Source organism: Balaenoptera borealis (assembly GCF_965194805.1).
Source record: "Balaenoptera borealis genome assembly, chromosome: 12".
Lineage (NCBI taxonomy): Eukaryota > Metazoa > Chordata > Mammalia > Artiodactyla > Balaenopteridae > Balaenoptera > Balaenoptera borealis.
In genome coordinates this window covers 20,359,107-20,383,341 of record NC_138869.1, presented here as the reverse complement: position 1 = coordinate 20,383,341, position 24,235 = coordinate 20,359,107, and the positions used below count along the sequence as shown (strand labels likewise).

The 24,235-nt window shown below is 40.9% G+C and overlaps 1 protein-coding gene and 1 long non-coding RNA gene across 2 annotated transcripts in view; one reads left to right on the top strand and one right to left on the bottom strand.

The window, feature by feature from the left end:
• Positions 1 to 24,200, bottom strand: part of CNTN3 (contactin 3) — a 330,473-nt gene extending 306,273 nt beyond the window's left edge. The window contains exon 1 of the mRNA XM_082345351.1: positions 23,975 to 24,200. The gene's annotated coding sequence lies outside the window, so the exon portion shown is untranslated. The remainder of the gene's footprint in view (positions 1 to 23,974) is intronic.
• On the top strand, positions 1,585 to 6,756 carry LOC309607166. The gene is made up of 2 exons (XR_014232295.1): positions 1,585 to 2,043; positions 2,353 to 6,756. It is a non-coding gene; the product is annotated as an uncharacterized lncRNA (long non-coding RNA).
• Positions 24,201 to 24,235: the final 35 nt, after the last annotated feature.

Below are 24,235 nucleotides of genomic sequence, written 5' to 3'. Positions count from 1 at the left end.
TTGCTTTAATAAAATATTGTAGCTGAGATTTTTACATGCATGGAGAGTCATTACACTGAAGGATTCTGATGGGTCAGTATTCACAAGTCACAGTGAGGACCTGTGCAAATGAATCCAAGCTAGAGAGATGGGGAGAATCAAATTAAAAGTTGTAAATCCTGGACTGCTTTTATGTATGATTGAAACAGAAGTTGGAGTATCTAATTCACATTACCTTCAATGTTAAAGAAAAATGGTATATAAGTCTAAACTCTATGGATTTTCTGCAAAAGAACTGTGGGAATCGAGTCCTTGCCAACTACAGAATTAATCATTTACTGACATTTGTGGGCTTAAATTGCATTAGATTTCTTATTTTGAAATCAGGTTTTAGACAAGCAGAACACTACGAACAACTGACCATCCTTTACAGTATAATAAACTGAATTAAATGTCGTACTTGCAATGGAACTGAAAGCTCTTATGGAAAAATATTGGCTTTTTGTAGGACATACCAAAACATTACATGCTGATTTGATCATTAAATATTAAGTATATGCACATTTTAAAGCACAGTGTAAAATTAAAACTCTTAACTTTCAAAAATTTTTATATCTATCATCTTGAAATACTAAATGGCTGTCTTAACAAAATCTAATGATTGTACTGTTTGAAATAAACAAAACTAAAAATGTAATTTTAACATCGGATAAATACAGATTAAAAGGGGATCTATTTGTGCCCATTTAAGAGTTTTCTTAGCTGTCAAAATGAGCTACAGGAGAACAAATGGGAATTGCATTCTATTTTATTTCACCTTTCTACAGAGGCACAGCATGAAATTCTTTTCTTGTAACTTCCTTGTTAAAATTACAATGTATCAAGCAGAATACCGACCCACTGGGATAATGGTAAAATTACTGTCTTGGTATTCAGACTTCGTTTCCTCAAAGATTTTGGAAGTTGTGACAAGCTGCTAGATGTCTTCAAACTACAAAGAAAAGCAAAATATCCTTATCTTGGCTGGCACAGGACAAGACAGCAAACAAAGTAGGGCGTGTAGCCTCGGGCAATGATTTCTCTATAGAGATTCCAGATCTGAGAAAACCACTTATCAAAATATTTGTTCCTCTATAGTGATAGAGGTTTTCAACCAAACATGTAATGGATATTTCATAAAGAAAACATATAAAGGTCATTAATAAAGTGGGAGACTGGAGGAAGAATGCTAAAAAACATATATACCCCATTAACTTCCTTACTTGCACTGTCAGAAACACTCCCCTTGATCTTGTGTAATTAACAGCCCTTCTGTCTTTCAACCTGCATTAATGATGAGGGATATACTGTGTAGTCTGCAGCAAAATGTATTAATAAACATATCAAGTGACTGCTCAGTAAATAACTATAGTGGTGGAGCACAGAGCTGGACTTGCTGGGTTCAAATCCCCGGTACGGAACTGTGTAGTCCTGAGAAGTTGGTTGAGCTACTTCACCACTCTGAGCCTCTTCTTTCCCATCTGATATAACGGGTTAACAATAGTATCTAGTTCATGGGGTGTTTGTGGGATTCAATGAATTCATATACATAAGTCACTTAAAAAGTATCTGAAACATACTGTAATGAATACTGTAATACAGGTTACCTAATAATAATAATTATATTATGAATGAATGAATAAATAAAGCCAACAACTCAAGGAATGTACTATCTTAAACACTCCCTGTGACATATTAAAAAAAGTATTAGGTATCTTTGCTCACGTAATGTCTAATCTAATAGGGAACATAGGAGTGTCCATGGAGTTTGCTTGCCTTTGCCTCCCATCTCTTCTGTGTTGAGTTTACTGTGAAGAGCTGCCCCTCCCAGCTACTCTCCCCACTTATAATTCAGGTGGGGCATTTCCCACTTCCCTGGTTCTCTCACAGATTCTAGGATACACATATGGCCCAGACCTGGCCCCCCAAAATCAATTTCAGAACTTGGTCTCTATTAGTAAGAAAATGACCTCTTTTTCCATGGAGGAATAAAAAAGCATTAAAAAAAAATAAGAGTGGAGTCAGGCCTCTCCAGAGCTCTCCCAGGTGCCAGACCTAAAGGTTTTTCCTACAGTGATCCTCTGATTATTTTTACTTCCCCTTGATCCATATGTTTTAACAGGACTTTAACAAACTGTGCTTATTAAGAAATGTGTTTGCCCTGTTTTGTTTTGTTTCAATAAATGACATGGCACCTCCTAGCAGGAAGGAAGCAAGGTTTCAACCCTGATTTAAAAAAAAAATAGAGAGAAAAGTATAGCATGCTAACACTAATCAAAAGAAAGCTGGCGCAGAAAGATAAAAAAAAAAAAAAAAAAAAAAGAGTGGAGTCAGGTAAAGCACGGGGAAGGGGGTGTGTATGCAGAGACAGTGCAGGCAGATAATGACAACACAAAGGAAACCCAAGTGTGTTCAACATCAGGGCTTATCTGTCCACAAACGTCATGTCTTTTCCTTTCAGTTCAGGCACAGGATAGGACTGCAACCCCCTTTGAATATGGACATGGCCATTTGACTGTTTTTGGTCAATGAGATGTGAGCACAAGTGACTTGTACCCCCCGCGGGCAGAAGCTTGGAGACAATTACACATTTTGCCATGTTCCATTTTTTACATCATTGCGAGAAGAGAGGCACGTGTCAGAATTGTGTTTCTGTCAACCTGGGTCCCTGAGTAACTACAATGAGCAGATTCCACCTGCCACTTAAGTTACACATGTAGCACAAGCAAGAAATAAGCTGTAATTGCATGAAGCTATAGTGAATTTGAGGACTTAGCCTGCCGGACTGATACATGAGCAAAAAGAAAAGAGGGAGATACAGGCAGAGCTAGTCAATAACCATGGATAAACTCCTGGTCTCATTCTGCCCAGTGAATCTGTCCTGGACTTTTCAATAAGGAGAGCCAATGCACTTAGAGGGAGTGGAGGGTAGAGGCTTGAGCCAGTGTGAGCTGCATATCTGACATGTGCAACCAAAAGTACACCTTCTACTACAAAAGAGGCAGTATTGATGTACAAAAAGTAAACATACAATTATAATACAGATGCTAAATTACCACAGGGCACTTTTAAGCAGATGGGAGATCAGAGTGTAAGCCTTAGGCATGGATTGGATTTTGAGAAGCAGCCAGATGAGGGCAGACTTTCCCCAGGAGAAGAAGGGCACACACAGGTAAAGGTGAGCGTACAGCACAGAGCCAGGGATGCCTACGCGGTGCTCAAGGCGCTGTCCCCTACCCGACTGTGTAGATACTTGGGAAAACATCTGGGGGCATTCTTGTTTGCTCACTGGGGAATACCAGGGTCTTAAGAAAGCAGAGGCCACGGAGGCTGGATGTCCTGCAATGCAATTCCCATAGGGCTTTCAAATGGGAAGGTTATGTAAGAAAAAATCCTATCTATCATTACTTGAGCTTACAAAGAACTATTTGCATGGTCTTAATATATAAGGATGCAACTCCTGTGTGAATCAAAGGAAGACCGACTTTGCAATGAATGTTCAGATGATACCAAGAGTTGTCCATCATGTCAGAAAATCACATCATCATTGGCAAAACTCACAATGGGAACCCGGTCAACAATCTGACTCACAGGTAACTGGTCTGCAGCTGCAGCCACCACATTCACAGCGATTTTATGAATATATTCACATATACCTGCTTAGCTATCATGTTCAATGTCAAATATCAAGAAAACTGTCTCTGATGTTCAGCTGACTACTGTCTAATGTCTCTTCAGTCCAAGCTTTATTATAAGTATATGCAAGGACAGACAACCTCATCTTATCTTCTGGGGTGGTCATAACGGAGCACTAAAAGATTAAAACAACAGATTACATTATGAATCAATTTCCTTGTATTTCTCCTTTTATTACACACAAGGTCTTACGTTGGCCTTTTTGAAATCATGTGGATAATTTTGTTGTATTAACTATAAATGTCATGTCAGTACATAAAGGGGATGTTACAACGTATTAGTTCACGTGCATGATGTTGGACAACCACTGACTTTGTGGAGAGCAACTGAAAGAATAATACTGTTGTCAAAATGTAGGAAGCCTTGAATGCCAGGTTAATAGCTTTTTTTCCCCTATAAGCAGCAGGAAGGTATTACACTCATGCAGTGAGAAAGCTGTGTGAACACGGCTGTGTCCAAAGGTAACCGATGTGGTACCATGAAGAGTGACAGGAGGAGAGGAGAAACCGGGCGGCTGCAGATGTGCCCATGGTAACATGACAATAAAAGCCTAAACCAGGGGAATGGGGGGGGGAGATGGATCTGAGGAACAACATAAAGAAGATTCCAGCATGATAAGTGCATGGTTAGGGAGGGAAGGAAAGAATCAATGGGAACTCCAAGGTTTCTGGCTCCCCTGATAGGGAAGACTTGATGGTCCAGAGTCAGAAATTGGGCAGTGTGAGTCAAGAAGCCATATCCGAGGAGAAAGATGAGTTCAATTTCAGACACACTCAAGTTTAAATCAACAGTAAGACATTCAGATGGAAATGGTGGACAGAGGTTGGCAAACGGGACTGGACTGACGATACGTAATCAGGACACAGGAATAACAGAGTTATAGAGAGGATGGAAGGACTCTCCAATGGAAGAAAGATGGGGAAGAAAGAAAAGACAGTCAAGGACTGAAGCTCAGATAACATCCACAATGAGCAAGGGAATGAAGGATGAAAATCAGCCCGACAGCAGACATATAAAAGAACACCAAAAGTTCAGTGGTATGAAAGTCAAAAGAGGTAAAGCGATGGCAAAGATAGGCAGCAAATAGCACTGAGAGCCTGGAAACAAGGACTGAGACAGAACCACTGATCTTGACCTAAGAAGCTGCCTGTGACCGCAGAAATGCCACATGTATAGGGGTGAGATCAGAAGGCAGACAGCAAGGCCGTCCAAACCAGGAGAGGACAAGAAATCAAGGCGGCAGGTGTAGGGCACATGTTCTAGAAGCTCAGCAGTGTACAGGAGGGCAACAGGAAGAAACTTCCTGTCAATGATTACTGATTTCCACATGAAACATGAAAAGATTCGTTGATTCATTTTAACCTAGAACTGAGAACTGGTGGAAAAATACATCTACTCCAAAATGCATCACTTGGCAAAAAACAAAAACAAAATGAAACATATATAAATTATATCCAGTAATTCTTAAAGAAAGTAACACACATTTTCTCTCAGCCCTCAGACTTCAGGATGTGGCTGCCCCACGGGCCTTGGCTATGAGGCTGACATTCTGGGTCACTGTTTCCCTGAACGAAAATGAGGGTAAAGCACAGATTCTTTTTTTTTATATATATAAATTTTTATTTATTTTATTTATTTATTTTTGGCAGCATTGGGTCTTTGTTCCTGCGTGTGGGCTTTCTCTAGTTGCAGTGAGCAGGGGCTGCTCTTCATTGCAGTGCGCAGGCTTCTCATTGTGGTGGCTTCTCTTGTTGCAGAGCACAGGCTCTAGGCGCACAGGCTTCAGCAGTTGTGGCACGAGGGCTCAGTAGTTGTGGCTCACGGGCTCTAGAGTGCAGGCTCAGTAGTTGTGGCTCACGGGCTCTAGAGCGCAGGCTCAGTAGTTGTGGGACACGGGCTTAGTTGCTCCACGGCATGTGGGATCTTCCCAGACCAGGGCTCCAAACCCGTGTCCCCTGCTTTGGCAGGCGGATTCTTAAGTACTGCGCCACCAGGAAAGCCCAAAGCACAGATTCTTAATAGGAATTTTCTTCACAGCAAATGATTGTGGGTCACACCTAACCGAAGATTCACCTCTAGTGTTCTTAATAAACTTATCTTTTAAAGAGCTTAAACAAAACTCTGGGTCTGTATGTCTCACTGATCATACATTCTCTCTAGGAAATCTTCTTTTCTAATAAGGTTACAGAACAAAATATGCACAATTTACTAAGTCAACAATTGTTACCTTTAATCACTTCATAAAACTAGCAGCCACTGAGTGGCTAGTAGGTTTTAGGTACAAATATAGTTTTAAAATAACCTTAGCTTCCTAAAATGTAAATGAATATGCAAACTGACTCAACATTCTAACATTTATTATTAGATGTTGAATTTTGCTTTTGTTTTTAGAAGATGTTGCACAAATTCTGACTGGAAAATTAACTAAGAGTTTTATAGCTTGGCAAATTTGTTTTCATTTTGGAACAATTTATGACACAGAGTCTAAAATGCATTGTGGCTAATTAATGACTTTTTTGTGGTTTGACATACATAACACATTAGCATTGTGACAGCTTCTCCTTAGATCCTACTGAATCATCTCTCTCTCTCTCAAATTTCAATGCATGTAAGTGGTTGAAAGAACAGAAACTCCACTTTCTCTTCTTTTTTGTAACAACTTCTGGTGCAAAGGTGATTTGTTACTGAACATCAAAGAACAATGGAGAGACTTGGAAGGTTGAAAGAAGATTACTACATGTGACTTTAAACTTCCAAAAATACAACCTACTAGTCCAGAACTCCTAACGGTGTTATAAAGTCTATATGCTCACAGGAAGAGAAAATATTCTCATTAACGCTAAGAAAATACTATTGCTATTTAAGCAGAGTAATTACAAGTACCAAGGACTGAGTATCTCTGTGCCGGAAACTGTATTACTTTTAATGCTGAAAAGTTGATTTTATAGATGAGAAAACTGAAGCTCAGTTTAACTTTAAAGGCCACATATACGTGTGTGTATATACATACACATATACACATTTTGATTTTTGTTTTTTTTTTTAAATAAATATATACAGGGCTTTGGCCCTGTTCACTGGTTGGTATTGTTTTAAGAACGGGATTAATATTAGCTGCTGCCTCTGTTATTTGAGCATCTGCTAAGAGGAAGCCCTAGAGAGTAAGAGCTGTGTCACTGACTTAAAAATTCTTACAAAATAGAATTATCAAATATATATATATATCTTCTCCCAACCCCCTCCCACCACCAAGCCACAGTATAGTGGAGTAACGTGAACAGAGTGACTGACAATTCACTCTCTAGAGGAGAAGGAGACATGGCACTTTGTAAGACAGAGAGGAGAGAAAAGACCAAGGGAACATGGAAGAGAGGAGATGAAACTCCAAGCGGAAGATTTTATTCTCCTCGCTACATGCCCAGGGAGAGATGAGGGTGAGCCAAGTAGCATAGGCAGCCTCTCAATAGACTGTAAGCATCCAGTTTGTTGGAAATATCCTACTGCACTCCATGTGGGTGTGCTAGGCTACAGGGCTGTTTGCAGTGGGCAATTCCATCAGTGTTTGCACTTATATTAAAAACACAGTACTGTAGTTACATATTCCAAATAGCATTTCCTATTTCAGAAAAGTATTAAACAATGTATGGAAAACAAAAGCAAAACACCCCACAACGTATCACCAGCACTGAAATCAATGGCTCCCATTCCCTGGGCAAATCAGTGAATGCAAAATAAAAAAGGCAATGGACTTGAGCACCAAGGGTCCTTCCAGTTGGAAAGGGTATAATTCTGTCACTAAGAGGTATTACTGTTTTTGAGGCAGAGTTCCAATGTCTCCAACATGGTATCAACATGTGCCTTATGGACCCAGAATTAATCCTTTTCCCTTCAAGGGAAGCATGACCAATGCTGCCCTGTTATTGAGGTCCCTCCCATCCCCCCTGGGTACACCGGCCAGCAGGAGAACAGTCAATTTAAATACACCATCCATTCCATTTACATAGAACTCTAAGGTGGCAAAGTAATGAGAAGGGTAAGAGGGCTCCATTCGCCATCTCATCAGTTCAGAGGTCCAACACAGGGATCCATCAATGCAGATTGACTGTATACAAGCTTCTATCAATCAGACTTATACTAGGTTTAGTCCTGAACCAGAAAACCACCTTTTATAACCATTTCAGAAAGAAACTTTATCATTATCCTTGGAAGAATGATTTCATTAGACATATAAACCTCTTCACATGATTTAATATAGTATGTGAAAAATCTCTATACTCTAAGCAAAAATCTTTCTAGAACTCCATTTTATCGGGGAGATTTTTTTTAATGAATAAGGAGAACCCAGACTTTTTTCCTCCTAGCCACTGAGCTGTGGCTTTGTGAAATGGAATTTACAATTACTAAAAAGAAAACAGCCCCAAATCCCACAACTCCTTTCACTTAATTATTCATGACATTGATCAGCACATTTATTTTTAAAAACAGATAAAGTTAGAGCAGCACTCATAGAGGAAGAAAACTTCTTGCAAACTTGCATTACTGTGGACTTGGAAGTTTCTTTTTCAGGGATTTGTACTTTGCCTATGTAAATTTTAAAACCAATCAAGTATCATCACAAGATACTTAAAACAAGCTTACAATGTTCAAAGCCATCTTTGCAGGTGACACTTTTCATTCTAATTCACTCATCAGGATTAATTTCTGTTTATTGTTCTTAATCATTAAAAATTAGACACTTCTAGCAATACTAAAAATAAACGTGGTAATAATGAGGGAAATAGAATGGATAAGTCCTTTAGGAGTTTTAGAAATGACTTCAGGTTTTACAAAAAATATTAACTTTTAGTAAATCACAAGACATTGAATTTAACAGAATAGACTTTCTATTCCCCATACCAATTAGGAGTATCTTGGAAACTTCTAGAAGAAAATTTAGAAGATAAAGAGTTCCCTTAGAGTGGCAGATTGTCTGTAAATATGGCAGTCAACAATTCCTCTTAATGCTGTGCACCACGCTGCTTCTTCCAGTCAAGTCTGTTTCCCCTGCTCTTGATTCTGGACTGGCCTTGTGACATGCTTTATTCAACAGAATACAGCAGAGGGGACGCTCCGCCAGTCCTGAGCTTAGAGCTTAAGAGGCTTCCACTTTCACTCTCGTGGAAAGTAAAGGAAAGTAAGCCTAGGTTACTGAATGATGACAGGTGAGAGACAGCAACCCACTCAGGTCCCAGTCACTCGTTACCCCAGCTGAGGCACCAAGTTTGTGAGTGAAGCTATCTCAGATTTCCCAGGCCCAGCCAAGTCACCCCAGCCAACACCACGTGGATTAAAGATGAGCTATCCCTGAAGAGCCCTGTTCAAATTCCTAACCCACTCACACAACTGTAAACGATAAAATCAATGTTTTAAACCACTAAATTTGGGGATGGTTTGTCACCCTGCAAAAAGTAACCGATACATTTATAGTTGAATTCAATGCCATGTCATTTCCATAGTTATACTACCTTCCTTAATACTGTAAGGAATTCATATTAATTCTACAAAAGAATCAATGAACAAATATTTCCTTCCAGTGAGGCATCTCTAGTTGTAAGGCACAGAGAAAAAATTAACCACAGTAATATCAACAATTTAATGTGAGTTTAAGCATGATTATTAATTCATCAAATGAATATGGAATGCTTACGAAGATATAGGTTGTATGCCAGGAACAGGTGACCAGCAGGTAGAAAATTTTATAGCATAGAGGGGTATAAAGGCAATTATAATACAGTACACCAAATGCTATCGTAACAAAGAGTTAAAATATAGATGTGGAGATTTCTTCTAAATCTAGAAATAACTATGTTGGAGCAATATGATAAGCATCATGAGAAAGGTAGCTACAGTGCTCATTTGTTGTAAAGATTAAATGAAGTGGTTAGCATAGCACTTAGTACATAATTAGTCCACATTAAACGGTGCTGAAAAATCTCAACTATACAAAGAGTTACAAGAATTCAAACAGGGAAGGCTCATGAGTGGTTTGCAGGTTGTTTGTGGATTTCATCTAACTGCCTCAATATTTCTGAGAGCCTACTCTCTGCCAGGCATTGGGGGGGTACGACAGGAGGGGCCAAGAAAGACAAATTTCTTTCCCTCAAACTACTCAATCTGGAAAACAGACACCCAATAAGAATAATGAGAGATACAGAAGGTAGAGCAAAAGACTGTCATCTGTTCAGGAAGTGCTGTTTAACTTGAAACTTGAAAGAGGAATAGGAGTGAGCCAGGCAATGGCTGCTTGGTGAGTGTGTATGAATGTATGTATGGGGATGGGGCAGAAGCAATGGGGGTGGGGAAGTGTACCCCAGCCAGTGGTCACAGCATATGCAAAGGCCTGCTCAAGAAATGGAAGATGTCCGTCATCGCTAGCATCAGAAAGCACAGGGAGGAGCTCCCCATAGTAAGGCCAGTGAGGGCAGGAAGGGGAGAGATCACACAGAGTCCTTAGGAGCCATGTCAAGTAACCTGGACTTTACCTTAAGGTCAACTGAAAGTTACTAAAGTTTTGGTAAGCATTTCAACAGGGTTGCATATTTAAAACACTTGCTGCAGTGTGGAAATAGAATCAAAATAGTCAAGAATAGATACTGGAGACAGGAGAAACCAGACTGGATGTTTTTGTAATAACTGAGAAAAATGATGATGGTTGTTTAATTGAAGCTGTTGGCATTACAGGTGGAGAGAACTGGGCAGTTTCAGCGGATATTCTGGATGTAGGAAAGACAAGACTTGTTGCCAATTCAATATGGGCTCAAAAAGGAGAAGAAGTCAGCAGGAAATCCCAGGTTTATGGGTTGAGCAAGTGATTCAGTCCTGGTGTTGCTTTCTTGTGGGGACAGTGGAGAACACTGGTAGAAAAGTAACTCTGGCCAGGATGCTGATGAGGTCAACTCTACACATATTGAGGTTGAAGGGCTCTCAGATATCCAAGTAGATGTTGTATATTGACCAGCATAAGGCAGGTTATGCTGTACCAACCAATAACTTGAAAATCTCTGTAGATGGTGACAATGAAGTTTATCTCATGCTTATATTTGATGTCTACTGCAGGTCAACAGAGGGCTCTGCACATGGCAGTCACTCAGGCTCCAGGCTCACAGAAACTCCATCTTAACATGGGCTTCCATGACTGCAGAAGCAGATGAGGACACACAGAACCAAGTACTGTCTCCCAGAGCCCCTGCAGGAAGTAACTAAATGTGAAATGTTCACATTCCATTGGCCAAAGTCAGTCAAGGGACCAAGTCTGCCATCAGCAATAGGGCAGGAAAAAAATCATCCTCTCCTGGGGAGGGATAAATAATTATCAACAGTTTCTATCAGTAATAAAGCAAACAACATAAATAGGTTTAGACCTTTAGATAAAGCTAACTGAGCTAAAAAGAGAGAGAAAAGAGAGACGTTAAACCGAATTTTTAAAAACATGCATATGATTTTGACAGGGGTAGAGAAAACCATTAAGAGGATTCCAGATATTAATGCGGAATAATGGAAAGGAAAGCACCAGTGGTAGATGAAACTTTTTGTTAGATTCTGTGTTCCTCTCTTTACAATGAAGAGAAAAAGAGGCAAAAAATAAATGATTCATATGAGGGAGAAGGAAAATGAGCCAATCAAAGACTCCATGACCAAAAGAGCAGAGGGCGGACCGCCTTGGAAAGAAGGGAAGAGACAGGTTTAAGCTGGGATGGGAAGCTGAAAGAGGTCCTGAAAAGTAAACTCAATTTTAGTCCTAGAGATGAAATCTTACATAGAATGACAAATGGGTCCCTTGGGGTCTGAGATGAGTAGAAAAGTTCACTCACAATCACTATGGAAGACAAGTCAATAGCTCCCATTTACAGTCATATAATTTTTTTTCTCAAAAGTGGAGGCTGGGGCTTCCCTGGTGGCGCAGTGGTTGAGAATCTGCCTGCCAATGCAGGGGACACGGGTTCGAGCACTGGTCTGGGAAGATCCCACATGCCGCGGAGCAACTAGGCCCGTGAGCCACAAATACTGAGCCTGCGCGTCTGGAGCCTGTGCTCCGCAGCAAGAGAGGCCGCGACAGTGAGAGGCCCGCGCACCGCGATGAAGAGTGGCCCCCGCTCGCCGCCACTAGAGAAAGCCCTCGCACAGAAACTAAGACCCAACACAGGCAGGCAGGCATGCATGCATGCATGCATGCATGCATGCATAAATAAATAAATAAATAAATAAATAAATAAATAAATAAATAAATAAATAAATAAAAAAGTGGAGGCTGTTCTGGAGTGAAAAATGCATTGTTTCCAGACATGGGACAATATGGATTCCATTTCTGGTTAGGTCATTAACCTGTTATTTGATCTAAGGCATTCTATGAATCTTTTTGGCCTCACTAGTAACACAGATTCCAAGATGCTAAGCTTTATAAGGATTTTTGGACAAAAACATGAAAGCTATTTACAGAGAGATTTTACCTAGATCCACCCCCTCCTTGGTCTCCTAATATCTGAGATTGACAACAGGACACGGCCTCCAATCTACCTCCACGCGCTAATATCTGACACTCCGCCCAAAGCAAGGTCTTCTACCGTTACAACTTACAACCTGCCAAGTAGCCCCTTAACACGCTCTCAACTACGACAAGCATGGAAATGACTCACTGGTTCAAGAACCTGCCAGGGCAGCTCTTACCAACCAAACAGCGTGTGCTTTGACTTCCAGCCCTCCATGCACTGAGGATTCAGCCTAGTCCTAGATTCACAGGAAGCCTTCCCTGATTATTCTACTCGATAGTCACCCCAGTTTCCTTTTCTTCTCAACTCTCGTCGTTTAGCATAAACCACATCTCCATTATTCTGTGAATATATATACTATAAAATGCAAATAGTGAATAATATGGACACCAACCCTAATACTTTAAACACAAACATCAACAGGTAGCAAAACTACTGAGTTTTCCTAAGGGCCTCATGTATCTCCCAAGGTCCTTACCTCCTGTATTTATTACAACAAATCTACACAGCTGGAGCCAATATTCCAGCTTTACAGATGAAGAAACTAGACTGCAGAGAGTCAATTAATGTAGCCAAGGACACAAACTATTAAGTGGTAAACGAAGTTTGCCTGGATTAAGAAGCATAGGCATTATGACTAGGCACAGTTTCATAATATTGCTCACTAGGTTTCTAAAAACATGTCAGTTCTTGCCATTCAACTATATGTTCCCTGAGAGCTTTCATTGTATTTTCTACCTCTCTGTATTCCTGGGCCTTATACAGGACTCCTCCACTTAGGCAGCAATTAGAGAGTTATAATTCATTCATGGGCAATAAAGTGACATTTACATTTCCTGTTTCTTATCTGAAAAGCAACTAAAATCTAGAGGGAATTTACAATGCTTAATGGATATGAGGTTTGGTGGTATGGCAGATTGCATTATTGGCCCCAATTCTCCACCCCTTCCTGTACCTACGCCCTTGGCCATGTGACTTTACAGTTCCTCCCACTTAAGGGGCAGAGGATAATTCCCCTCCCTTGAATTTGAGTTTGGCCATGTTTCTTGTTATGGCCCACAGAACACTACAGAAGTGATAGCACGCTAGTTGCAAGCCAAGATCAAAATAGACCTTATATGTTTCCACTTACCTTTTGCACCCATGCAATTGGCATAAGCATATTTTCTACCACAGAGCTTCTCCTTTAGCTTGCACACCAAAATAGCATGTGGAAATACCTGAGCCAGCCAGACCTGCAGCTTGAGCAAAGCACCCCAGCCAAGCCCAGTCAAGATCTGCCAACTCTCAGCTCACCCATAAAAATATAAGCAAGCCCAGCTGAGTTCAGCAGAGCTACCCCAGCCAATCTGTAGTAGTGAGAACTAGATAAATTCCTCTTCTTTGAGGCTACTGAAATTTTCTGGTTGCTTTTTATGTAGAATCATTGCGGCAGTAGCTAAATCATATAGGTAAACTGTATTCTTATTCACAAATATTCCTTCTTCACCCCCAGGCCTATATGTGGAATACGTTTCTGCCCATTGTCTTGGGCATGCAGTTTTTCAGTAGCATATCAAGATATGAGACATATGCCAGGACCCAGCAGAAACTATAATGTGCTAGTAATGGTTTGGTCCAGTCTCATAAGATTCTGGGACCTTAATAAAATCTTGGACTTCCAGCCTGATGAAATGATTAGGTAAGACTTTTGGGGTATAGTTCTTGTGAAGCGAGTGAGCATAATTTGTGTACACACGACTAAAAGTATATTTTGTGTGTATAAGGTAGACTATGGTAGATTATACTATTATTTGTAAACATTCACTTATCTTTACCTTTTTTATTGGTCTTACAGTGACTTCTGGCCAATGAAATGTTAGAAAACCTGATATATGACCAGTTCTAGCCCAAGTTTTAAGCAACTGCACAGTTCAGCTAAGCCTCTTGGGTTTCCACCCCCTGCCATGAGAATGTGTCCCACATAAGGGCCTTTCATAACTTGGATTCGCTAGAAACAAAATCTGAGACGAAGAAGGTTTGTGGAGAAATGCTCTTGAAAAAAACAGGTTTAAGGAAGTAAACAAAGCAAGAACAGGCAGAGGGGGACTGTGAAACTTAAAGTAGTTGCAACGGGGGCATCAGTTGGTCCCAAAGGGCTTTTGGGGCTGGGATCACCCTCCAGAGTTGTCCTAAATTAAAGCTAGGGGACCAGGTTTTGTTGCCCCAAATCAACCAGTCGCTGGCATGAGCCATCACCCAAGAAAAGGCATAACCTTGGCTTGAGACAGTTCCCTACACAAAAGGAAATTCCCAGGACTTCCCTGGTGGCGCAGTGGTTGCGAGTCTGCCTGCCAATGCAGGGGACACGGGTTCGATCCCTGGTCCGGGAAGATCCTACATGCCGCCGAGCAACGAAGCCCGTGCGCCACACCGACTGAGCCTGTGCTCCAGAGCCCACGAGCCACAACTACTGAGCCCGCGTGCCTAGAGCCCGTGCTCTGCAACAAGAGGAGCCACCACAGTGAGAACCCCGCGCACCGCCAAGAGTAGTTGCTCACAGTAACTAGAGAAAGCCCACGCAAAGCAATGAAGACCCAATGCAGCCAAAAATAAAATTTATAAACATTTATAAAACAAAAAAGAGATAAGACCCCACATTTTTAAAATATTTATCTAAATTTTTTAAAATATGCTTCTTAAATTAGAATGTGTGTGTGACTGTGGCAAAAATTACCCCCGAATTGAACCACTTAACCATATTTATTTGCTGATGATTATGCATTTGACCTGAGCTCAGCTGAGCAATTTGTTTGCCAGTTCTGCCTGGGGTCACTCATGTAATCTTAATCTTCTGACGGCTTAATTGATCACTGACATGACTGACTACCAATTCTGGCTACTGACACTGTCTTTACCTGGCCTCTCAGGTCAAAAAGGCTTGTCTGGGCTTCTTTACATGGTGGTCTCAGGAAGAGGACAAGAATGGAATCTCAGTGTCTTGAGGCTGAGGCTCAGCATTCACAATCACGCCACTTCACTTTGTCCACATTTTATAGCTCAAGTGCCATAGGCTAGCCCAGATCCAAAGGGAAGGGAAATAGGTTCATTGCTTAAAGCGAAGAAAGAGCACGTCACCGTGCAGAGTACCAAGGACAGTATTACTGCAGCCATCTTTGCAAACAGTCTCCCACAGGGCTGATGTGTGCTTTATCTTTTTCTAAAGTTATTTTTCTCTGATGGTCAAACTTGATATATTTTAGACTTGCCTTTCCCATCCTTGGGGGTTGGGGGTGGAACACCTGCAAACAAATATATGTAATATTTTCAATTAGAGACAATTGAAAACATTTGTGCACTAGGGGTCAGTACAGAAGAGTCAATTCAAAAATATGACCCTAAAGCAAGAAAGAAAACTAAGAAGAAGAAGAGATGAAAAAGAGGAGGAAGAAGAAACTAACTTTAAATAACATGGGCATTTAATCCTATATAAAACTGCAAACACCTCCCCATCATTTATTTTATTCTCTTCGGCTTGAAAGCATACAAAATGGATGTGTTTCTTACCCTATGAATTTATGATTTGGTATTAAGCTATTTCCTATTCTAATATATGTCTTGGGTAATGTGCGGGGGGGGATCAAAGTGGGTGAGAAGAATGACAAAGAAATAATCAGATTATTAATAAACAGATGTAAGAATTTTTAAAAAATCAAGATTCAGGAGGAAAACCCCATAAGAAATTTCTAGAAAAATGACAAAAGATATTTCCAAGCAAGTCGTAATGCAAAACCATTTACAGCAACAGGCAATTAAGACCCTACTAGATTAAAAAGAAATAATGCCTATAAGTCTAGCATTTCCCATTATACGGAAATATGCCCTCCACATATAAGCATCTTCACAGAATATGTGGTTTGTTTCATGACGTAACAAAACCCATATATCGAAACCCTTTTGTTATTTTTAAAAACATATTTCTACTAAGTACTAGAGAACCAACTCCACAGGGGCAATTACTGCTTAATATTAGTGAAGGCTTGTCTGGGCTTCTTTACATGGTGGTCTCACCATAACAGTTCAGTAAATTAATACTAAATATAAACATGTATATCTTTCCATTGCATATGAGAAACATTTCATTTAATGGTATGAAAAAGTGAGAAAGAGAGAAAATCTTTGACACACAAGGCTCAAATTTCCAAATTGCACAGATATACCCAGTTCTTAGTTGGTTTTACTTGGCAAAAATAAAAGAAGTCCTAGTAAAGAGTCACTAAGAATAGTTGAGAAAAATGACAAACTGTCTAATATATACAAATGTAATGCCTTTGTGGGTATAGGGGATGGATAGAGGTAAGGGAGGTACTGTCTACTGTTGCATGCACCCGACTTTGGTACAACTGTGCCTTATCTGTATTCCAGAGCCCTCAGAATATTCATCAGAATTAGTAACAAGGAATGGTAATCAGCAACTTTCTGCTGCTTTACATTCACAGAAGCAGCCAGCCCAACTGAGTAGCAGCCATCAGATTAGATCACTAGCTACATTGTTCGAGTTGATTTTAATTGCCTGAAAAGGGTCATTACCGACTACTGCAATGTGTTAAGTTATTTTAAAGAGTGACTATTTCTATGTAAGAAATAATAATGGACTCTGATTCAGTTAGAAAGTACAAGAAAGTATTCAGCTGGGTCTCTGTCCTAGTGGCATAAAAATACTGTCCAAGTCTGATTACAATGATAAACACCCTTACCTGCAGAACTTTTTAAAAGTAGTATGGAAAGTCAACACAGATTCCCAAACTGATAACCACAGAGAACCACCAAAATGTCACATCCTGGTTTATAAAATGCCAAGATTTCCATTTCCAAAGCAACTTTAACATACAGGCAACTCCAAGGTAAAGAATTTCATGATATTTAAGAAGACAAATATTTGCATGGAAAAAGGTCTATGGAACTGGAACTTTTGAAACCTCAAAGATACTTGCAAAAATATTACATCAGTGTATGATTACATGGAAACTGTAGCTCTCAGGATAGTTGTTCTTTAAATTAAAATTCTAGATACATGAATCTATATATGGGATAAAACGGCATAGAGGTATACACATATTCTTGCAATCAGGCTAAAAAAATTGTGACACCAGAATAAGATCTGTTGTCTAGTTAAGAGTAATGCACCAGGATCAATTTCCTGGTTCCGGAATCATACGACAGCTATAGGCAATGTGACCATCAGGGGAAGCTGGGTGAAGGATATATAGAACTCTTTGTACTATCTTTGCAACTTCCTGTGAGTATAATTATTTCAAAACAAAAAGTTTTAAAATGCCGGTTACCAAGACTCACTCCCACAGGTAACTCAGGAAGTCCTGTTAGGGCCAAGGAATTTCCATGATTTCAACAGGACAGTTCATGTTTCTAGAAAGATCATTAACTGGGAAGCAGTGAAAGAAAAGTAGAGTATATTCAGCACTATAAGAGGGGCTTTCTGTTTTGAAGGATGATTGGTGAGATTGTTTAATGCCCATAAGCCTTTCCCCCATTTTTAAGTAATTAGTTATCGCTTAGGAAGAAGTGCTTTTGATTTGTTGTGATGCAGTCATTTAGTTCTTTCTTTCTTATGCCAATGTTTTACTCTAATAAAATAATGAAATTTGAGAATTCCAAATTACCCCCCTCGCACTAAAATGAAACAATTATACCAAGGACCAATCCTTGGTACTGACAACCTTTTAGCTTATGCTTCTTTTTTTTTTTTTTAATTTTTTTTTTTTTTAGTTTTTGGTTGCGTTGTGTCTTCCTTGCTGTGCGTGGGCTTTCTCTAGTTGCAGCAAGTGGGGGCTACTCTTCTTTGTGGAGCACAAGCTCTAGGTACGTGGGCTTTAGTAGTTGTGGCACACGGGCTCAGCAGTTGTGGCTTGCAGGCTCTAGGGTGCAGGCTCAGTAGTTGTGGTGCACGGGCTTAGTTGCTCTGCAGCATGTGGGATCTTCCCGGACCAGGGCTCGAACCTGTGTCCCCTGCATTGGGAGGCGGATTCTTAACCACTGCACCACCAAGGAAGTCCCTAGCTTATGCTTCTTTTAGGGCATAGGTCTGTCAGAGAATTTTCTAAATTCAGACCATTTCAAGATAGTCATCTGTTGTCAATGAATGACTTGTCACCCAGAAACTGTGCAAGATAAAATAAAAATCTTTAAATATACACTAAAATAATTTTAAGTCCAAAAAAAGATGCCTTAATATAACTATAGTAGAATCTGACTATCTTTCTTTCATTCCACAAATATTTACCAAAATCCTAATATGTGTGTTCCACTCCACCCACAGACTATCAGGAAAGGCAGATATTAAACAAACGTACAGTGTTAATTAAACTCTAATCCATTCTCCCTCTAAAGAAGAACATTTTAAAATACAGGTGAGAGCAGACAGCATGGGGCTCAAATCTAGTCTGGGAGGACAGTAAAGACTTCTTGGAGGAACAGATGGGTGGGTACCACTGGGCAAATGGCAGGTTTAAAAGTGAAGAGCTTTCCTGGCAGAAGTAACAGTGAATTGAGGGTAGAGATGAGCTGAGACAGGAATGAGGGGCTTGGGGTGGAACCCATGGGTGCAGGGACCCTGAAGCCACAAGTGTTACACTGAATTGTAAGGAAAGTTAAAGATGGTGCCTGTACTTGGAACACTCTATATGGAGGAGAACGAGGGGAAGAAGTCTCACGTAGACAGGCTGCATCAGTGGCAGTTTTTCTCTAGGCAGTGGGTGTCCAATGACAAGATGGATTAATATAGCACCATGTGTTGGAAAGACTGGAGCAAGAAAGGGAGTGTGGGGAGGAGGATCATTTCTTAATCTGCTGCATTTAGGTAAGAAGTGTAAAGCAAATAAAGCGCTTGAACCCTAAGCTGGTGCATAATAACCCAAATAAAAGTTCTTCTATTTTTAATCAGTTGACTGGTTACAGAACAAAGGAAGAGGATGGTGCTGAAGACCACTGGTGTCACTTGCCTTGAGGACCACAATGAGAATCAAAGAAAGAAGAGATCACCTAAACTGGAACCAGCCTGGGAAGAAAAATGATGAATTCCATTTTGACAAAATAAGTCTCAAGTAGTAGATATTCTAGAGATCTAAGAGACTATGGGCGAAGCCACAGAAAGAACCCTTTGCAAGCCAGCTGCAGAATTCTGCTGAACAGGGACATTCTTGACAGGATCTTTGGTCACAGGGGTGCCCAGTCACATGTTGCAAACTCAGCACCCCCAAAAGCACAATTCTCATGGGTGGATCAAACTCCACTGTGAGCCAGGTACTGTGATAGGAGCTGCTTTGTAGTAGCAAGTAAAACAGATGTGGTAACTGCTTACAAGACGGCTTACAGAACAGTCAACAAGGAATCAGGTAAGGAAATAGTTCCAAGTTATGATAAGGAGGAATATGATCAGAAAGTTATGGAGGACGTGAACAGAAAGAGCGTAACAGAGGTGCCCTAATCTAGAGGAGGAAGGAAATGAAAGAGAGCCCTCTCTTAGTAACTGATATTTAAACTGTGAGCTAAGAAGCAATGAACACCAGTCAGAATTTGTAATGTGTGTGCCTCTGTGTGCGTGCGTGCACGCACGCGCACACACACAAGCACGTTTTGTGTGTTTGGGGGTAAAGGCTGAAGGGAGCTACCAGGCAAAGGAACAGAAGAAGCCCTAAGGTAGGAAGGAGGTCAACAAAACCACAGACATAAAAAAAAGCCTACTAAGTGCTCATTCCCAAAAGCATGGGAGGAGATGATGCTGGCGGGATAGACAGGCAGTGTTTAAATCCTACGTGGCTCTCTAGGTAATACTGAATAGTTCAGAATGTGGCAGAAAGCTATCGAAATGCTTGAAGGAGAGGAGTACTAAATTTAACTAAATTAAAAAAAGAAAGAAAGAAAGAAAGAAAAATACCGCCCTGCCTGCTGTGCAGAGAATGATTTGGGGAAAGAAGAAAGAAAGGAGACAGGGAAGCCAGCGCAGTTGTCCCAGGAGAGAAGGTAGTGACCTGGAGTAGGATGATGTGAGTGGATGTGGAGGGAAGTGGGCCAATTGGAGAAATATTTCAGAGTTAGAATCAAAAGGACACGAGAAATGAGTCGCACTAGTTCCCAAAATAAGATTTTCTGAAGTACTGCAATGATCCCAAGAATTCTTTCTCCTATTAAAAATAGTATACTGTCAGGTTTATTTATCAGAAATATAATCAAAGTGCTTTTTGAATTACAGAGCTCATCTTTTAACATTTGAAAGGCATTGAAAGTCAAGAGATTTAGAAAAACAAATGGGACAAATTTGTTCTGTTTTAGAACACAGAAAATTTATAGTCTGAGTTCTAAAGGCACCTAAGAGAGTGCTATGGAATTGTTGTAACATATATAATCTATTTCTTAAAATGTCAATATGTCTGCAATAAGGAACATGCATACCTTCTGAATTATTTTATCCTACTTAATAAAACAGTCATTTTTTTCTCACTTTTTTGCAAGGCAGCTTCTTGCACAGTAAAGATTCTACAAATATTTACATTCCAAGTAGCAGAGCTGTTTGAGATGCAATAAAGTTCCACCGGCACTTCTATTACAAAGCCTTATTTCTTGTTTACAACATGCACATAAAAAGGAGGGAAATAAAACCATACTATGGATTGAAACTTGGCATACAAAGTTTCAACAAAAAAGTACACTTCTAGTGCAGCAAGTTTTCAAAAAGAATGTTCCATAGTGTTTAGGAGATAGACTATGCTGTGGTGGGGAAGGGGAGTGGGGCGGGGGAGGAGGACACTTGGGGGTGTCCTTCACAAAAACCATTTAGCACACGTGATCCAATTCTGAATTTTTTATACAAATTAGATCTGAGACTAAGATCTGTAACCCATCAACTTTAAAGCAATGTTCTATCTTAAAATGCTCTGTGGCTCCAACAAGCTAATTACTGCCAAATACCTTTGCGAACAGGGTATTATCGAATGCATTATTATCAAGCATAAGAAAGGAAGTAGTCCACCAGCATTAAGTGATTAATAAATGCTTATTAAAACCATGGCAGCACTTCAGAGATGCCCACCTTCAAAGAGACAAAGTAACTCCCTAAGATCAGAAGCCTTATTAAAGATGGACTGGTGGTGATCATTAAATCAGAGATGGCAAGCAAACATGTACAGCATCAATAAATCCTCCTGCCATCTGAATATCTCCCAATGCATAAAATTAACACTATTTTACTGCTAACAACTTACTAACTGGTGACTGGAAAACACAGAACATTGAACCAGTCATACAATTCTCTGGTGGCATTGCAACAATATAGTGAACTATATATAGATCTGGCAGTTTGAAAGGGGCAATTATACTTATATACTATTTCAGCACAAAACATATTAAGAGTTAATGAGAACTTCAAGTTGGACACTTAAATTACGTAGTTAAAACAAAGCCGGAAGATGTGTACTGAATGCATGAGAAGGAGTTAGGAACTTACAAAAGAGAAAGACATATTTTGCCAGCAGAGCGAAGAGGCTATTAGTTTGTAATAACTAGGTATATATGAAATGTGACAGTGATAAAATTGAACATAAATCAGCAACGGAAAGGCTGCAGCTTGTTGTCCGCAGCTAATCTTTTGCTCCAGTTGAAACTGCTCAGCACTTTGGTCCTATTAAATGTTCTGTTGCCATTTTAAGGAACACTTGGGCTACTTGGTTGTGTTGTGAAGGATATTTAAAACTTAAGAGTTCTCCTGGAGAAATGAACTAATGCCTTCATGTCTTCAGGCTGACATTAATGACATCCAGACAGCAAGCAGGACGTGGGGCTGAATTTTATTGTCTGAGGCAGCCACTGACTGAATCTATTCCCCTGCAGATCAATTAGCCATTCAGTGCCTCCGATATCCCATCTTTAGATAGGAGGGCCACACATATGTATTCAACCTCACCTTTCATGTAAAAAAAAAAAAAAAAAAAAGTGCAGCAATTTGCTCTATGTCCCTGGTGGATATGGATCCTTTCCAGGGTCCTCAAACCACATGTTGACTCTCAACTGACTTCAAGCAAGCATTCAAAGATCAGCAATTCCTGAAGCCACTATTTTTAGAATTGGCACAGTCTTTCCATTAAGGAGGCTGAACCCAATCAGACATCTTTTATGAACAACATTTACAAGAACCTGTCTTACTGTAATCAGAAACTGGCACATATTAGGCATTTTGCTAACAATGCTCAAATGGGTATGAATATTAACCGGCAGACAACTTCCTCCCTAGTACCATGACTCACAAAGGGTTAAAACCACAGACGCAGATACCAGGTTATAGCAGCCGAAGTCCTATGACTGTTAGTAAACACAGCTAACAAGGCAAAAGTAACACATTTGACTTCAATATCGAGAGGCAATAGCTCTTTCAAAGGCAATTACTCCTCCTTTCAATCTCTGAAGGGCTCTGAATCATTGTTCTGATTAATTCCTGTTTTTAATCTATTAACAGATCAGGATTCTTTTTCAGCTGGTGTGATATTCATCTCTGTGGGGGCAGACAGAAACCACAGCACGTACAGTCTTCCTACTTTTTTTTTTTCCAGTTATTCTTGCTTGATCATTTTTAAATTATTTCTGGATTTACCTACTCACTGTATGAGCTGGGGTTTCTGACCGCCCTCCTGCACATGACACAACTCCTGTCTGTTGCTTTCTCTAGCTCTGTTTCCCCACATCTTGGTTTGAGATGAACAGACTTTCCACCCCTTTCCCAGAGCTCTGTCTGTTCCCCTCCCTTCGGCTCAGAACGGAGATTTGCTCTCCTCCCCATAGCGGTCACCGTTCGTTATTAAATCATTCCTCTGGGCGCATCTCCGTGTTGTAAATCAATACGCAAATGCAATACAGGAAAGGACACAAGGACTGGCGAGCCGTGCGGAGCTTTGCACAAGCAGAGCCCAGAAGCTGTGCATTTCAAACAAACCAAAAAAAAGAAAAAAAAAAAAAATTCCCCAAGGTGCTGTGATTTGGAGTGCCCAGTTGTCACTTCCTGGTTTTCTGATCTCGACCTCTCGACATTCTGGTACCTGCTTGGTTAGCCTTGCAGAGCTCCTTAGAGAACGGAGAAGCAGCCAAGAACAGTGGCCGATCTCAATTAAACTGGATCACAGCCCATCAGAGAAAACCTGGCAAATAAACGCAACGGGGCATTCCATCCAAGACTGAAGATTTGAAAGTGGAAAGAAAATGCAGCTCGGAAAACTTGATCGCTAATGGAAGCATTCTCCACCCTGGCACTCTCCATCCTTAGAGGTGGAAGCCAGGAAGGGGGTTTCTGGCAAAAAATTATCTCATTTCCACCCTCTGCACCATGGACCTGGGATTCTTCCTCTGCACCCTTACAGTGAACAACTTTTTTTTTTTTCTCCCAACTTTCCCTGGCCAAATCCGCTGAGCTAAGGACAAGCCAGGGGAACCCACCTCGCATTACCCCACGCTCGTGCCGAGGATGCGGAGTCTTCCCATCAGGAAACCAATCCTCTCCCGAGAAGGAGAAAAATAATCTCCCCCAAGCAAAACAGCCAGAAGAGGCAGCTTTTATTCTCAACCCGTCGAGTGTATTTCCCCGCAAACAAACTTTGGGGCTGAGGAGCCGTGAAGCCAGTGCGGAAAGTTTGCCCCAGCAGATGGCTCATCCCAGTACCCGGACCGGCGAGAGGAGCCGGGCATGCCCCACCTACCTGGTCCCGGCAGCTAGCTCACCAGGTGCCAGCTCCGCCGGCCGGTCAGCCGCCGATCGCCGGGGCTCGATGGGCAGCCGTGCGCGCCCGCGCGAGACGCCGCCGCCGCAGCCCCCCGGTCCGCGCCGTTCCCGGCCGAGCCCGCGGCGCCCGCCCGCCAGCCGCCACCGCCGCTGCGTGCCAGTCTGCTGTGGCCGCTGCTGGCGCCAAGCGAGCGCTGTCTGCGCTTCCTCCGCTCCGGCGCGGGCACGGGAGGGAGGG